At 48.1% G+C, this 18,478-nt stretch overlaps 1 long non-coding RNA gene across 1 annotated transcript; it reads left to right on the top strand.

Annotated features, from left to right (window-relative positions):
• The first annotated feature begins 1,827 nt into the window (after positions 1-1,827).
• LOC148131525 (uncharacterized) lies at positions 1,828-16,308 on the top strand. Its single transcript, XR_015749001.1, has 3 exons — positions 1,828-2,003; positions 2,862-2,977; positions 16,068-16,308. It is a non-coding gene; the product is annotated as an uncharacterized LOC148131525 (long non-coding RNA).
• The last annotated feature ends 2,170 nt before the right edge of the window (positions 16,309-18,478 follow it).

Here is an 18,478-nt window from a genome sequence, read left to right as displayed (position 1 = left end):
CAGGCAGCTTTCAGAAAACTACAAGGGTGATCCAGCCTTCAAAGAAATCCAGTTTGACATCCCTGCTCTGGTCGCTCACTATAATGATTGTATATCCCTGGATGTTTTTTTTAAAAAATTACTATCCTAATAAACAATCATAATCTTCAATGTATCTAAACTTCAAATATATACACTTATCCATATTATGAACTCTGGGAACGTAGAAGGAGTACCCAAATTTTTCAGTCAGAAAACAAGGTTAGTTTTATCTAATAGCTGGTGACTAATAAAGCCCATGATCTTTAATTATAAAATAAATAATGCTCCTGAGCATATACTTACACTTTGCATTAGGTATAATGTTTATGCCTTGTAGGCCAAGAAGGACTGAGAGGAGAGCAAACATCCTCTATTCAAGCTGAGCCAATCTCCTGAAGCAAATGTCTTTGTTTGCATTCCTTTTTTAAAAAATTCATAATAATTGCCCCCAAAGATGAGTTATGCAAGGTGTGGCTAACAGCTCAGCAATCTGCCCAGGGATATTAACAGAGTCAATAGATTGGTGTGCAAGCCGACAGGTTGCATAAGAATGGAAAGAAATGTCTGTGTGCTGGAATAGGAGAAAAGAGGCTATTCACAAAGTTTTTCCATTGAGATTCTTAGGGGATATTGGAATTGTGTTAGAACAAACTCGATTAAGTTCTTTCTCCAGAAAAAAACAGACTCTCCTAGAACCCAATCCTTGACAGAAGATTCTGGTTGAAAAGCTGTTAAGGTATTTAAATTTAGGTAGCTGGAGCAGCGGGGTGTTGTGCAGTGAGCCAGAATGCACGGATGTGGTTGACTGATTGAAGTGTGCTGGCGCCTGTGTGAGGCAATCTGCCCTGTGATTGGTTGCTGTGGGTGTGGAGAGGGAGTTTCTCTTCCCCATCTCCTTTTTCTCCTGTGTGCTCTCTGTCATTTACCTCATGATGCTCCTGTTTGCCTGACTATCTAGTTTACTGTAATGGAGATGTAAAATATATTTATTTATATAAAACTACAAGTTTCTGTGTCTCTGGCCTCATTTAGACACCTGCTGTGCAATTCCCTAACAAAAGTTTAACATCCCCCTGCAATGTTAGATGTACTTTAAACCCACAGAATATTTGGTTACAACATTGAATAATCCACCTAAGAAACAAAATCAATAGATAGATAAAGTAATCAATATGCTTACTGAGAGGGAGGGAGATGCAAATTTGGAAATAATTTTGCTTAAATGATTATGTGACATCAAGTCATTTTCAACTTCTAGCAATCACATAGATTTTTTTTTCCATGACCATCTATCCCTAACCTGCTTTTTTAAGTGGTACATTATAACAGAGTCCATCTACCTTGCTGTTGGTTGTCCTCTTCTCTGTCCTTCCACCTTTCCCAGCATTAGCTTTTTTTCCAGAGATTGAAAATAATCACTAGAATTTAAATCAATGTATCACATCTTTCAGAATAATGCAGTAGACTGTGTGACTTGCATGTCTACTCAGTCTGCTGCCTGGCCAGCAATTAATGATAGCCACTTCAAGGTCAGTCCTCATGCTTTCTTAACATGATTCTTTTTCTTTAATTTGAGCTTCAATGAAAGAACGCCTTAGGAGCAGGGGTGGGATTCTACAGGTTCTCACCTATTCGTCAGAACCCCTTGTCAAATTTCTAAGCAGTTCGGAGAACCAGTTGTTGGAAGAAATCTCCTTTTGTTTTTTCCACCCTTCTTGCATTCTGGGCAGTATGCCTAGACTTACTGTCTCCGAATGAGTTGTTTTTTTTTTGTTTGCTAGTACTTTCTTAAAGGGGAAGGGCTGTTTTAAGCTTTTTACACTGCTGTTGGGAGGAAATACTCCCCTGTTGGAGTTAGCACTTCGAAGAAATAATTGAATAATGAAGCAGAGCTGCCAGAAAGAAGCTTTTAATGACAAGGAACCAAGATGAGTGACATTTAGCAAGGCTTCTTGGCTAGCTAGAAAGATTGACATTCAAACGTGAGTTTACATACCCTTTCTGAGTTTTGGTCTAAAACTGTCATGAGAGGCCAGGCAAGGAGAAGCGCCCCTTGATGTGAGTGACGTCGAGTTGGCCATGCCCACCCAGTCACATGATCAGCAAGCCATGCCCACCAATTAAGGCATGCCCATAGAACTGTTTGTTAAAAAAATTGAATCCCACCCCTGCTTAGGAGATTGCTATCAGATGGTCTTTCAAATGGAAGATTGTCCTTTGTAAAATAAGATACAAAGTCACCTTGTTGACAAAAAGAAAAAGTGTAGTTCCCATGTTGCTATCACTCTGATATATGTAAATCAGATGACAAGTGGTTTTAATTTCAGCAATTCACCTTAAAAATACTGAGTGGGTATAAACATATCAACCTACCTGACAGATTTAGTTTAAGGAAGGTTAGGGAATTTAAAAAGCACTGTGGTTTTTGAGAAGCACTTCATAAACGTTCAAAACATGTCTTCATTGTAGTTCTCGAAACCATCATCTTATACCTATCTACAAGGAAAAAGAAATTGCTATAACTGATTGACTGCTGAATGCTTCTGAAATTTGAGTAATCCTGTGAAGTTAGCAAGACTGAGTAGATACATGTGAGGTCAGGGGCATTGAAGAGAGGATGAGGTGTATAAAAACCAAGATGGTGGATGCAAACACATGACCTTTTTTTATGTCTGCCACCTTCCAAATGTTTGAGCTTCAATTTCTATAAATTCCAATCAGTATGCTGGCTGAGGTAACCTACAAAGTATGAAGAACAGCATGTTGGATATGCCTTGTATCAATTCAAAACATGTATATTCATTTTAATCAGCATTTAATCAGCTTTTCTCTCCCTACAGCAGGGCTGTCAAACTCCTGCCCACAGGCCAGATGCGTCACATGCTAGTCACGCCCACATCCGGTTTAGCGAAGGGGGGAAAAGTCCCACTACGTCACGAGATACCGCCGTGCCACCGTGAGTTTGATATCCCTGCTCTACAGTAAATGTTCATGTTTTCCAATTTAATATTTATGTAAACATAGTCTAGATTGTGTTGTAGTTTTCCATGGAGTTTCAGACATTGCTTTCCTCCAAATACAAATATAACAAATGAAGTATTTTTAGAGGATGGCAGAATTATTATGTGCCATCAAGTCAAATCCAAGTGAGTAGATAGATGGATCAATAGATTGGTTTTATTTGGAATTTTGTGGCAGTTGCCACAGTTGTTTTGTGGCAATTTTGTGGCAGAATTTTGTGGTTATCTCCAAGATTGTTCTGTAAGTTGAACAGATGGCAGAAGTCTATTAAGGCTTTGCTGTCTATTTTGCAGTTTGCAGTGCACAGGCCTCCTATTTTAGCAACATTCTGAGATCTTACACACTTACACAATTAAAACAAAATGAAGTCTAATGTTTAACATGTGTCTAATTTTTAAAACAGAGAAAGGCAATCTGGTGCCCTCTGGTTTGGGACTACAACCACAATTCATTGCCATATAATTAAAACAATGTTAGAAAACAAAATTATCTTAATACCATCAGTACTAAGGAAGTGGAAGCATTCCAGAGATAAAGCTGTAACCCAGCAAAAGCTTTTCCTTGTTGCTACTCAACCAACTTTCTCTAACAAAAGAATCTAGAAGAAATCTTAAGGCAGATGGTAATTAGTGTTACAATAAAAATCTAAAAGGTGCAGCAAATTACAGAAATGAACAATGACCAACAGCTCCATAAAATTCCTGCAGTTGTGACAAAATAAATCATCTTTCACCAAAGCTTTCTAAAAAGGGCAAAGACTTAGAGTTGGGTTGGAGCTCTCTACTGTAAATCTATTCCACTTTTCTTAATAGTTGTTTGTTGGAATTTACTCCAAATAAGAGTGGAAGATACTAAAGTGACCAACCGTCCTCCTTTAGGGAGGACAGTCCTCCTTTTGTAAGTTCTGTCCTCTCTCGAAAAGTATCCTCCTACATGTCCTCCTTTTTGATATTTGAAGACTAATCTGTAATTCTCCCTCGAGCCGCTCGGAGCATCCAGAGACTGGGATGTGCTTCCGAGTCTGTTGTGTCCCTGACTAGCTAAGTCTTCAACCTGGTCCGCATTTTGAGCGGGACCATCTTACTGTTCCATTGGTTGGTGCCGTTTGACAGCAGACTATATAAGGAGCTGTCAAACGGCATCAGCTGGGGGAGTTGGGGCTCCGGCTCCAGCCAGCCGGCTGCCAGCCCAGCTGGGCAGCCACGTTAATCTGTTACTGCTTCAATAAAGAAACGTTACTCTTCAGCTCCTGTGTCTGCCTGGTGTGTCCGTCTAGACCAATACAACACTGGCGACGAAGGTGGGATGTCAGAAGAGACACCCAGGCAAGAAGCTAAGTCACTGAAGAAAGAGCTGAAGCCACAGAATGTCTGGAGCCAAGCAGACAGTCTCTAGGCTAAATTTAAAGAGCCTCCTGAGCTGAGGAAAAGAAGTCTCCCTGAGCTGAGGAGAAAAAGTCTCTCTGAGCTGAGGAAAAGTCTCTCTGAGCTGAGAAAAAGTTTCTCTGAGCTGAGGAAAAGTCTCTCTGAGCTGAGGAAAAGTCTCTCTGAGCTGAGGAAAAGGAAGTCTCCCTGAGCTGAGGAGAAAGTTACTGCCTGACAGGCACTCTAGCCTCCCGTGCGAAAGGCACCCCTGTTAGCGCTACCAAAAGCGCAGAAGTCTGAAAAGCCTCCCCAGTCGAGGAACAGACGTCGCCTCAAGGCCCGTGAAGGCTGGCGAAACCCCTGTTGGCGCTACCAAAAGCGCAGAAGTCTGAAAAGCCTCCCCAGTCGAGGAACAGACGTCGCCTCAAGGCCCGTGAAGGCTGGCGAAAAAACCCCACCCCGTGGGCGCTACAAGAGCGCAAAGCCTACAGCCTCTAGCAGAGGTCCAGATTTCGCCTCAAGGCCGTGAAGGCCGGCGAGACTACACTTCCACCCCACCAATCCGGCCGCTGTTACCGTCGCTGCCGCGCGCCGCGCGACCCCGACAGCCGCTCCGCCAAGGACGCCGGCGCCTCCGCTGCAGCCGCTCCCGCCGAGGACGCCGCTGCGGCCTCCGCTCTTCAGCCGCCGCTGCGGCCTCCGCTCTTCAGCCGCCGCCGCGGCCTCCGCTTCTGCCGCCGCCGCGGCCTACGCTGCCGCCGCCGCCGCGCCTCCGCTCTCCTGCCGCCGCCGCGCCTCCGCTCTCCTGCCGCCGCCGCGCCTCCGCTCTCCTGCCGCCACCGCGGCCTCCGTTCTGCCGCCGCTGCGCCGCTGCCGCCGCCGCGGCCTCCGTTACTTCTGCCGCCGCCGCCGGGCCTCCACAACCGTCGCCTCGCTCCGCCGCCGCCCGCTGCGCCTCTCCTGCCGCCGCCGCGCTTATCCGCTTTTCAGCCGCCGCTGCGCTTCTCCGCTACCGCCGCCGCGCCATCCGTTCTGCCGCCGCCTCGGCCTACGCTGCCGCCGCCGCCGCCCTCCGCTCTTCAGCCGCCGCCGCGGCCTCCGTTCTGCCGCCGCGCGCCTCGCTACGCCGCCGCCGCGGCCTCCGCTCTCCTGCCGCCGCCGCGCCTCCGCTCTCCTGCCGCCACCGCGGCCTCCGTTCTGCCGCCGCTGCGGCTCGCTACCGCCGCGCGGCCTCCGTTACTTCTGCCGCCGCCGTCGCGGGGCCTCCACAGCCGTCGCCTCGCTCCGCCGCCGCCGCGCGGCCTCTCCTGCCGCCGCCGCGGCCTCCGTTCTGCCGCCGCTGCGGCCTTCGCTGCCGCCGCCACCTCCGCCGTGGCCGCCGACAGCCCGAGCGCCTCCTCGACTTCCACCGGCTGCCGAGCGATGGGCCTACTGCAGGTGCAGCTCTTCGTGGGCCTGCTGCGTTCAGCTCCAGGCCTTTCTCCATTTTCAGGCTTTTCACCATTGTGGACATGGGTACAGCCATTGGCTCTGCAGAGATGCAGATAATAAAAATTCTCTCTGCCCCCCCCCCCCTTTCCAATGGCTCTGGGGGGATGGATCCGGTATTTAGGGGGAGGGGGGTGTCAGGCGTTGAACAAGGAAGTTCCATGCACCCACCTCCAGGGTCTCTCCCACCTTGGCTTGTCTCCCTTGTCATTAGTACTACACTCCCCAGGGGGGGCGAAAGCTAGGTAGGTGGGAGGTTGGATGTTCTTGTCCCAAGGGGGGGCCAGGAGAGCACAACGAGCCTCCAGCCTTAGGGTTCAGGCACCTCTACCCTACCCCATGCAGGCGGTCACCAGACAGGTTTATTCACCATCTTATCTGGTTCCCCTTCTCAGGCTCCTGCCTTGTGACAGGTGGGGTGCCATTTTTTGTGCAAGCCACAGCTAGACCTGCCATCTCTACAGCGTTGGTTCCAAGGCAGGCAGCTGTCAGTATTTGACCCACAACCCTTGGGATGTGGGACCCTACTCCGCCACAGGCGGGAGGTCACCTGGGCAGGGTTGCTTGCCACGTTGTCAGGGTCTCCTTCCCAGGCCAGGTGCTCGTCCCTGGCCACTAGTTCAATTTCCTCACTAGTTCAATTTCCTGTTTATACCATTGTGTTTCCAAAAGGCTGGGCAGCGCATGTCCTTAGCTAGGGGAAAGGGGTGTTGTGTCCCTGACTAGCTAAGTCTTCAACCTGGTCCGCATTTTGAGCGGGACCATCTTACTGTTCCCATTGGTTGGTGCCGTTTGACAGCAGACTATATAAGGAGCTGTCAAACGGCATCAGCTGGGGGAGTTGGGGCTCCGGCTCCAGCCAGCCGGCTGCCAGCCCAGCTGGGCAGCCACGTTAATCTGTTACTGCTTCAATAAAGAAACGTTACTCTTCAGCTCCTGTGTCTGCCTGGTGTGTCCGTCTAGACCAATACAACAGAGTCCTCTTCTTGCAGGCTGAGCTTTAGATGAGGAAACGCTCCGCCCCCTCACGTGACATCGCGGAGCGCCTCCCCAGTCTTTTGCTCAGCCTCGAAGAGTCAGGCTGTGTGTTAGAGAGCTCCTTGGCTGATCGCAGATTTCCTTCCTATTACACTTTCTGATAAGGTTTGCCTTCTTTCTCCTCCTGCGCAAAGGGTCTGGACTTCAGGGAAAATTTTCCCTCGTCCCTGAGACGAAGCTGCGGGCTCGCAGCGCGTTTAGCGCCCCCCCCATCCTTATCAGATCGCATCGCTGCCTCCGCGTTGCCTCGTGGCACGCGTTGTTTTTTCTTTCATTTACTGCTGGATTCCCCCCCACCCCAAACGCCGACCGGGAGGGTTATTGCCCCTAAGGCCCTAGGCGTGCCGAGCTGACCGGCAAAGCCCTCCTTTTCCGTCCCGAAGGCGTCCCCGACGGTTCAGCTCGCGGTCGCCATTTTGGCTCCGCCTCGTGGTCGGGCGCCTTTTTTTCTGATTCTAGCTGCGGTGAATTAGAGCCCCAGGCCTTGGGTCAGAGCTTTGCTGCCCATTTCTTTCTACCTGGCTCGCTCTTTTATCTTAGTTGGCCTCCCGCAGTCCGTTTCGGGGCGAAGTTGCAGCCCCCCCCCTCCGGTTTTGTTTTCTCTTGTCTGGAGGCCTGCTGCCAGAGGCCCTCTCTTCTACCATAGGCCTCAGGCGTTTATTTGACTGATCCGGCCTGTACTGAGATTCCAGTTACTGCTACTGTTCGAGAATAAAAGGAATATATTTGAAAAATAATAATAATAATAATAATTTCTGTTTTTTTGTACAGTAATAATTTTTTTTCATAGATATATAGACATTTACGGATAACCTGTATATATATTGCGTACAAAAAAAAAAAAAAAAAAAAAAAGAGAAAAAGATAAAAAGATAAAAAGAACAAACAAAAAGAAATCAAAGGAATTACAAATAGAGTATCTATTTTTTCCTGTACATACTATATTGTTCAGATACCTCACTGTTATCTCTGTACACTACAAATTCCAAAAGGGGGAGAGGGCCAGCTTCACCTTCACCCGGCCTCATCCAGGCCTATTCTGGGCGAGCCAACCGCCTTTGCTAGTATTGTTACCTAACATGGCAGACGACAATCCATCTAAACGTCCTTCTTTGAAGGCTAAAGCAAAGTCCCACTACTTGCGCAGGCAGGACAAGGAACCTAAGGGCTCCAGACAGGACAAGGAACCTTCCAAGGCCGCACAACGTGACGCCTTGAGGCGCCACAAAGCGTTAGAAAAAGAGTTCGACCGGCGTTCAAGGGAGTCCCGCTCGGAGACGCCTATACCTCCTCCTCCAACCCCTTCTACCTCTGCTCTACCTCTCCCCTCAGACCCTTCTTCCCTACCTAGGCGCAGTTCGCCCAGGGTCTTCCGACCCCGGACCTCCGACCAGACGGACCCCGGCCACCTTTACACCCACAGCCGCTGGTCTGCGCCAGGATGAACCTCTACCTCCGAGGTTCCACCTCACATCAAGGCTTGGATGGAATCAGCCATCCGCCAGGGCATAGCAGAGGCACTACAACACGTGTCCAGATCAGGTTTCTCTCCGCGAGCCTCTGAACACGATTCGTTATCACCAGATCCTTCCACAACCGGTCCCCCAACTGATCAGGTACTCTCTCAGAGGGATAGCCCTCCACCGGTTGGGGCCCAGATGGAGGAGGAAGGGGACTTTGGGGATTTCAGGGAGGAGGAAGAGGATTCCCGGATGGGATCCTCCCGCTATAGTGAACCCCTCTTAGAGGCTGACATCATGGAGGGGGAGATGTCGGAGGACGAGGGTCCTTCCTCGACCAACCCACCTTGGGGGCTGTTCAAACCACATATGTTCAAGTCCCTCCTCCTTAAGGCCAAGAATGTATCTGGCCTTCTTCCCCAGTCCCCTGCTGAACCCCCCCAATCCAAGAGGGCCCAGAAGACTCCATTTTCACCCAACCAGTGGTGGAAGCCGAGGTCATCCCATCCCCTCCCATCTTCGTAGATCTGGTTGCAAAGCAACTTACCTCCTCAGGGACACCTCCTGCTCCATCTAGCCAAGACAAGAGATTCTTCAATCTCGATGCGGCTCTGTCTAACCTTCTGAATATCCCGGAGGTTGATGACCCCATTGTGGGTCTAGCTTCTTCCTCTACCCCTAGTGAGGCCCTAGAGGCCTTAAAGCCTGAGGACAGGCGGGCGGAGCTGGCGCTGCGTAGGGCCCACCTATCTGACGCCTGGGCCATTAAATCGCTACGGCCGCCTCATTTTTCACCAGGTCTTCCATCCGCTGGCTACGCCAGCTCAAGGACCACATCCCTGCTTCCAATCTGAGAGCTCACCAGGATATAGCGGTTAGTGGCTGCAGCCGAGTTCTCGGCTGACGCCACTTACCAGTCGGTAAAATTTTCTTCCAGAGCCATCTCGTCGCACGCTTCGCTCGCCGCATGCTATGGCTCAAACACTGGCAGGCGGACGTAAGAATAAGGTCAAGCTGGCCACTGCTCCCATTACGGGAGACAAACTGTTTGGCCCAGCTTTGGAACCACTGCTGGTCGAGGGCCGCAGTAAGAGAAAGTATTTGCCCTCCCTTTTTCGAAGATCGGAGACCAGGGGCCCCCAGCCCTTTCGGAGGAGCTTCCCCGCCCCTTCTACCAACCCCCTTCCCGCCCAGATACCCTAGACCTCCTTCCTTCCGGTCCCAGGACCGCCGGACCCGGGTGATAGAACCAGACGCGGTGGCGGCTACAAGAGACCATTCCGGGATCGGGAGGAAGGCCCTACCGTAGAAGGTAGATCCTCTTCCTCCTCCCCATTGGCGGCCGCCTCAGCCACTTCGCCGCCCAATGGGACATATCCACCTCCGATGCATGGGTTAGGGACACAATCAGGTTTGGTCTCGCCCTGGAGTTCAGGTCCGCCCCCTGATTGTTTTATCCCATCCCCTCCTCAAGGGATCCCTCCAAACGGGCTCTAATGGATGCAGCCATCCATCATCTTCTTGACATCCAGGCCATTCAACCTGTCCCTCCGGCCCAGAAGGGAAAGGGTTTTTACTCCCATCTCTTTGTGGTGCCCAAACACTCTGGGGTTGGAGAGCCATCCTAGACTTGAAACGGCTCAACCGTCACCTCATCCAGCGAGATTCAAGATGCACACCTTGCAATCAATTCTCTTAGGCACCAGGCGGGAGACTGGTTATCTTCCATAGATCTGTCGGAGGCATACCTCCACATTCCAATCAGGCCCTCCCATTACAAATTCCTCAGGTTCTGCCATAATAACCTTCATTATCAATACGTGGCCCTACCCTTCGGTCTGGCTTCGCCCCCCGGACCTTCACCAAGGTCCTGGCGGCCCTGGCGGCCCATCTCAGGACCGCTCCTCGTCCGCCTCCACTGCTACTTGGACGATATTCTTATTCTCTCCCCGTCCAAATCCCAGGCAGTCAGGGATACCAGGGTCACCCTCTCCGCCTTACGGGCACACGGTTTTCTAGTCAATTGGCAAAAGAGCCAACTTACCCCTTCTACTCGAATTAACCACTTGGGGGCCATAATTGATTCGGTTTCACAGAGAGTTTTCCTCTCTCCGGAGAGGTTCCTTAGCATTCAAGCCCTGGTCAATCAGATCAGGCGTTCAAGGAGGGTGGCCTTGTTGGACCTCTCTAAATTGTTGGGCAAAATGGTATCATGCATCTCCATTATTCCCTGGGCTCGTCTACACAGCAGATCCCTCCAATGGTTCCTGCTCCCGCTCCAACGATCCGGAAGAAGCAACTCGAGGGTCAAGGTCAGGGTCCCTCCAAAGGTCCTCACGCCTCTTCTCTGGTGGACCAATCCCGCCATCAACAGAGGCCACCTATTCGCGGAACCTCAACGACTCACCGTCACCACGGACGCAAGCCTATCCGGTTGGGGCGCCATCTCGACTCGATCTCTGCACAGGGCAAATGGTCGCTGACCGAGCAGGGTGCAGCATCAATTGGCTAGAGCTTCACGCCGTCCTTCTGGCCCTGCGCAGCTTTCCTCAGATCCGCAATCATCACGTTCGTGCTCACGGACAACGTCCACGCCAAGGCCCATATCAACAAGCAAGGGGCACCCAGTCCATCCAGCTAATGAGGGAAGCCGAGCGCCTTTGCCGCTGGGCAGAATCCAACCTCCTATCTTTAAAAGCCGAACACATCTCCGGAGTAGACAATACTCAGGCGGACTGGCTGAGCAGGGCCACGGTGGACCAGGCGGAATGGCGTCTCCATCCATCCCTTTTCGAGGAAGCGTCCAGAATATTCGGCCTTCCGGTGGTGGACCTCTTCGCTTCCCGACCAACACTCAGCTTCCACGGTTCTTCTCCCGGTATCCGTCTCACAGGTCGGAGAATCACAACGCTCTGCGTTGCCCATGGCCCCCAGGGCTCCTATATGCCTTCCCTCCGCTCCCGTTAGTTCCCAGAGTAGTTCAAAAACTCATTCAGGAGAGGGCAGAACTTCTCCTGGTGGCTCCCTATTGGCCCAGGCGACCATGGTTTGCGGATCTCCGCATCTTATCAGTAGCGCCCCATGGAGGATCCCCCGGACAAGGTCTCCCTCTCTCAGGGGCCCTTCTGCATCCGGAGCCTCAATGGCTCCAGTTAGCCGCCTGGAGGTTGAGCGGATCCGTCTGACTTCTGAGAATCTTTCAACTCAAGTCATCGACACTATTTTACGCCAGGCGCCCTTCCACCACACGAATTTATGATGCCACTTGGAAAGGGTTCTGCAAGTGGTGTAGCGGGTCTCAGGTTAATCCCCTCTCTCCCTCGGTGGCACAGATCCTGGAATTTCTTCAGGAGGGTCTTCGCAAGGGGCTCGCACCTAACACCCTGAGACGGCAAGTTTCTGCTCTCTCAACCGTGGTCTCCTGTGATAACTACGGTTCCCTTTCTCACCACCCCAGGGTTAGATCTTTCCTTAGGGCGCCACCAACCTGTGCCCTCCTACCGCTCACAGGTTCCCCACATGGGACCTCAACAAGGTCCTCGTTTCTCTTACACGTCCCCGCTCGAGCCTTTGAGGGAGTCATCCCTGCAGTTTCTCACCTTCAAGGTAGTTTTTCTAGTAGCTATTACTTCTGCTCGTCGAGTTTCGGAATTAGCAGCTCTGTCAGTCAGGAGCGATCTATGCGTGTTCCACGCAGACCGGGTGGTCCTTCGTCCCGACCCTACCTTTCTACCCAAAGTTAACTCTCCCTTCCATAGGTCACAGGAACTGATTTTACCAAATTTCTGCCCCAGGCCCTCCAGGGGCAGGGAGGTCCTCTGGCACACCCTAGATGTTAGAAGGGCCTTGCGTATTTATATTAAGCGCACTCAATCCATGCGAAGGTCGGAATCCCTCTTCCTATCCTTTCAACCCAGGTCAATGGGGCTTAAGGTTTCCCCTTCCACCATCAGTCGCTGGATCAGGGCTACTATTGCGAGGTGCTACCTTTCCCATTCTCTGCCCGCCCGGGTGGGATAACCGCCCATTCCACCAGAAGTGCAGCCACCTCAGCGGCCTGGGCCACACAAGCCCCCATCGCTGACATTTGTCGGGCAGCCACCTGGTCCTCTCCGTCCCCGTTTATCAGACATTATAAAATAGATACGTACGCCTCAGCGGAGGCCTCTTTGGCCGACGGGTCTTACAGAGGGTCATCAGTGATCCGGAGGGGCCTTCGGGCCAGACGGAGTCCCACCCGTAGGACAGCCCAGCTTTGGTATGTCCCAGTCTCTGGATGCTCCGAGCGGCTCGAGGGAGAATGGGCGTTGGTTCTTACCTGATACGCCCCTTCTCGGCGAGCCGCAAGGAGCATCCAGCCCCACCCTAATTTCTCCGTCTGGTGGGGGCTCTCTCTTCAGCCAAGGAGCCAATAGTAGATTAGAAAGAATCAATAACCTCTCTTCTCGTTATCGCAAAAACTGGGGAGGCGCCCGCGATGTCACGTGAGGGGGCGGAGCGTTTCCTCATCTAAAGCTCAGCCTGCAAGAAGAGGACTCGGAAGCACATCCCAGTCTCTGGATGCTCCTTGCGGCTCGCCGAGAAGGGGCGTATCAGGTAAGAACCAACGCCCAATCTCCGTATTTGACCGATGCCAAGCTAATCTGTTGTGTGTGATGTGACGTATTTGTATTTGACATGACGATTCGTCAAGGCTTGGTACAGTGCGGAGAGACGCGATTATGCGTTCCACACAGCAGAATTGTTTTGAGAGAGTGTGCCGCACGCAAAAGTGCGCCACCTCCTTCTCAGTGTAAAAAAGTTGGTCACCTTAAAGATACAGAAGATGTGTGCCATGTGCTTAGACCAGGGGTGTCCAACCTTGGCAACTTTAAGCCTGGAGGACTTCAACTCCCAGCTGGGGAATTCTGGGAGTTGAAGTCCTCCAGGCTTAAAGTTGCCAAGGTTGGACACCCCTGGCTTAGACCTCTCTTAGGTATCTGTATGCTGAGTGGAAGATTGTTTATTATTTAAATAAATAATGCCTAACTAGTAAAGATAATTGTTACATTTTTTTATTTGTTTGTATAATTTAGTGCTGTAGTTTGCCTAAACTGCTGAGAACTCTGAGCAATTTACAATAGCACAGGGAGTTCCTGAAAAACAATTCATATACGTGTGGTTGGTCAATGTGTTTTTCAAATATTAGTTGCAAACTAATAGTTACAAACCAGAGAAAGGAGGACAAACGTGGGAGCGTGGAGGACACACAGATTAACTTTCTTGGCATGGCAACAAAAGTGACAGTGGAAAAAAAATACTTAGATGAAATTACTTTTTCCAACATCAGAAAGACTGTGTGTAACCGATTATTTATATGCAATCAAGTCAATTTTGACTCCCAGCAACCCTGTAGATTTTCTCTATGACATCTTCCCCAACCAGTTCTTTTAAGTCTCCCAATGGATTAACCGATTAAGTAACTCGTTATGGCTTTGTCAATTTCAGGCAACAGCCCAGGGTGGAAGAGTTCTAATCAACTAATTAAGGTCACAGAGGAAGCTTTTGTTTAGTTCTGGTTCACACTTACTAGGGAAGTGCTGTATAGTGGAGAAAAGTTACTTAGGAAGAGATATCTGAAGAAAAAGAATATTAGGAAGACACGGATAGCATATTGAGACATTCTATATAAATACATCAATATTCAAAACAGAGGTGTTGCCTATTGAAAAAACAAAACTTCTCATGTTTTTGAGGCAAAGACATAAGATTCTTCATGTGGGTGAAACGCATCCATGTAAGTGCTCTAGCATAGCTACTTTGCTTCTCTATTAAACATCTGTATTTACACCTTCCTCTCCAGGTGGAAGATTGCTGCATTCTGAATTATGTCTGGAAAAAAAATTATATAGGGAAAGAGTCTGAGGGCATCTAATCATATTTTTCTTCCCACCTCTGTTGTCTTTTGTGCTTCTCTGGAGTTGTTGGTTTCTATCCCCTTTCCTATGTCTAATGTGTAAAAGTTGAATCACGTATCTTGTTTTTCATACCTTCAATGGTCAGGGAATTATTATTAAAGAGTATATCACTTTTTTAGTGCCTGAAATTAATGGAGGTTGAAGTCATGTAGGGCAGTATTTAGACTTCTCATGCATTATAAAAACTATCCTGTAATCTGCAACTCTTACACTGCAAAAACATATGGACGACACAACTCGACCAGGGCAAAGCAATAGACGCAATCTACATAGACTTCTGTAAAGCCTTTGATTCAGTGGTACACGACAAACTACTCCTAAAAATAAAATCCTATGGTATCTCTGGACAACTGAATAACTGGATAGAAGCATTCCTGGCAAACAGACAACAAATGGTCAAAATTGGGAGCGTCCTATCAAATTCTGTACCTGTCAATAGTGGTGTCCCCCAAGGCAGTGTTCTAGGACCAACTCTCTTCATACTCTACATAAATGACCTCTGTGATCATATTAAGAGCAATTGCATTCTTTTCGCTGATGATGTAAAGCTGTTCAATACCACAGACAATACTGCTACCCTACAAAAAGATCTTGACTATGTATCAGAATGGTCAAACAAATGGCAACTTCAAATCTCAACAAATAAATGCTCTGTCTTACATATTGGCAAAAAAATCAGAAAATAAAATACAAGCTGAATAGTCAAGATCTTGTTGATGACCCAAGCTCTGTAAAGGACCTTGGAATACTCACCTCTAATGATCTAAGTGCTAGAGCCCACTGCAACTACATAGCCAAAAAGGCATTAAGAGTTGTTAACCTAATCCTACGTAGCTTTTTCTCTGGTAATATCACACTACTAACCAGAGCATACAAAACATTTGCTAGACCAATACTCCAATACAGTTCATCAGTCTGGAACCCACATTACGTATCTGATATTAGCACAATTGAGAAAGTCCAGAAATATTTCACAAGAAGAGTTCTCCACTCCTCTACTCGTTGTAGAATACCTTATGCCACCAGACTTGAAATTCTAGAACTAGAAAACCTTGAATTACGCCATCTTCGGTCTGATTTAAGCATGGTATATAAAATCATACATTGCAATGTCCTACCTGTCAATGAATACTTCAGCTTCAACCATAACAACACAAGAGCACACAATAGATACAAACTCAAAGTTAACTGCACCAAACTTGATTGCAGGAAATACGACTTCAGCAATAGAGTGGTCAATGTCTGGAATACTCTACCCGACTCTGTAGTTTCTTCCCCAAACCCCAAAAACTTTAACCTTAGACTGTCTACTATTGACCTCACCCCTTTCCTAAGAGGTCTGTAGGGGCGTGCATAAGCGCACCAACGTGCCTCCGTCCCTGTCCTATTGTTTCTCTTATTCTTCTTTTATTTTTCTTATATGTACCCATTTCATGTATTCACAACTATGTATACACTTATACTTATTATCTTGTAAACAATTGGCAAATCAAATAAATAAAATAAAATAAATAAATAAATTATAGCTGAAACACATATTTCTCTATAAACTACTTGCCAGCTCAGCTGCAGAGCTTCTGCACACAAAAGAGGATTGTGATTGTCCCTCTGGGAAAGCCAAGGGAAAGCATCAAAACCATTAAAAAGCGAAAGTTAGAATTTTCGGACATGGGATGTGACATCTGGAAAAATACAGCATACTTCACTTAATCTTCCAGGGAACGATTGAAGGCAAATGAGGTCCAGGCAGAAGAAGATAATCATGGCTTCAAAATCTAAGGGACTGGTTTGGACAAAACTCAGCAGCATTTTTCTGTGCGGCTGTTGATAACAATAGGATCACCAACATGATCACCAATGTCCGATGATGGATATGGCACAAGAAAAAGAATATTGTCCTCTGGAATGGTACAGCTTTGTTGTTATTACATAACAATAAAGAAATTTCTGTTTCCCATGCTTTTAGCTAACTTGGCTTCATTTGTCCTCAGGATAAGACAAATAGGAAAGAGGCTGGAGATTTATGCTTCTATAGATCAAAGCTAAATACTCAATCACTCCTTGATGGATTATAAATTTGGATTCTGAGATAACATAAATGGGAAGGGTGTAAGTTATAGTTTTCAGGATACAGGAATCAGTCTGTGAGTCGTAGTTAACAAGGGACTTGGGCAGTTGGGAACAAAATACTTCTGATTGGGTCCCATACATCACAAGTGGCAATCTCCCTTCCCACCTGAGAAAGTGGAAGTACAGTAGAATGACAATGCCTCTTGCCCTGTTACATCACCTGTCACTTCCTTAACCCTTCAGTTTGAAGACAGCCTGTGATCATCTCCAAGCTTCCTGACCTTGAAATGGTGAGACCATGGAACCCAAATAACTACCTTCCCCAGTATTGCCATAGATCTTGCATCTTCCTGTCCTCTTTCAAGCTCTACTTTGTTTTTCATTTATCTTATGTGAAAGAAAGTGAGCTGAAAAGGGTTCATCAACAGGGGTGGGATTCAATTTTTTTAACAACCGGTTTAGTTGGTGCGTGTGGCTTGCTGGTCATGTTATTGGCTGGGCATGGCCAACTCAATGTTTATTTATTTATTTATTTTTATTTGTCAATTGCTTACAAGATAATAGGTACAAGTAAAAACATAATTATGAATACATGGATACATGGATACATATAAAAAAATAAATATAAAATATAAAAGAAACAATATCACTCACATTGAGGCACCATCTCCTTGCCTGGTCTCTCATGACTGTGGGGATGCTGCAACAGTCATAAGTCTGAAAAATGGTCATAAGTCACTTTTTTCAGTGCCATTGTAACTTTGGATGGTCACTCCACACAAGCAAAGTACCAGCAAAGGAGGAGAAAAAACTCCAGAGAAGTTCCTGAGACAGGAAGTCTAGTCCTGCCAAGAATGTAATAAGGGTTAACGGAGAGGCAGTTTCTATAAGCAACACCAGAATGTTTCCTTCCTGCCTTCCTTACAGGATTAGGCCTGTAATTTCTTCTAACAATTGATTCTCCAAACTGCTTAGAATGTTAACAACCGGTTCTAGCGAATAGGTGCAAACTGGTAGAATCCCACCCCTGTTTCTTCTTGAAAGACCTGCAACTCAGGGCTGAGAGGTCTGGGGATGCAAGATTCTTGCAAATGGGAAAATGGACACCCTCAAGCTCCATGGTGCCATGATCTCTAAAACAGTAGCAGTGGCAAATATTATAATTTTATTGCAGTTTCAAATATAAAGCTGCTGACATGAAATTACAAAAGTTTGGAGCTCCTTCTAAATTAGTGGTGATTCTCTTGTAGAAATGCCCTCCACTTATTGCTGTGACTGGCTTTAGAATTGCTCTGTGGTGTTTTTTTTCCTAGTTACGAGTTCCCTCCCTCCTGCTTTTGATACAGCCTGAGGCAGTCATAGAACTAGAAATTCAGAAGCTGTCACCATTTGCCACTATCCCTCTGCTAAGGTTGAATTCACATTTCCTGCTACTCATCACCTAGCATTAGAGCTGTGGTGGCACTGTGGTTAGTACTGCAGACTAAGTCACTGTTCACTCTAGGAGTTTGAGCAGCTCAAGGTTGACTCAGCCTTCCATCTTTCCGAAGTGTGTAAAATGAGGACCCAGATTGTTGGGCCAATATGCTGACCAGTTGTGGTATTCTACCAGTTCGGCCTGGTTCTGGAGACCTGGTAGCAGCGATGAGCAGTGGAGACCAAACTGGTTCTCTCCACCGCTCCGCTGTTGGGCCCGCCTGTCCACCCGGGTCCCATACTCACCTTTATCCACTGAATTTGAAGTGCAGCTGCTTTGCACGGCACAGAACAGTGCCGCGTGGCAGCTGCTGAAGCAACTGGGATCGTGCAGGCTTGCAGGAGGTGAGTTAGAACACCTCTGTGTCTGCGCAAATGGCTCTGCGCCTGCGCAAAGTGTGTGTTTGGCATGTGCATGCACACAAAGTGTGTGCATACATGCAAAGCGCACCCACCAAGCCACGCCCACTGAACCAATGGCAAAAATATTTGAATCCCAACGATGCTGACTCTGTAAACTACCTAGAGAGGGCTGTAAAGCACTATGAAGCAGTATATAAGTCTAAGTACTATTGCTATTATG

The sequence above is a fragment of the Notechis scutatus genome, chromosome 3 (genome assembly GCF_049901735.1).
Source record: "Notechis scutatus isolate UNSWTSFEM ecotype Mainland chromosome 3, rNotScu1.2, whole genome shotgun sequence".
Lineage (NCBI taxonomy): Eukaryota > Metazoa > Chordata > Lepidosauria > Squamata > Elapidae > Notechis > Notechis scutatus.
The sequence above is the reverse complement of the archived record's forward strand: the minus strand, read 5'-3'. Positions and strand labels throughout refer to the sequence as shown.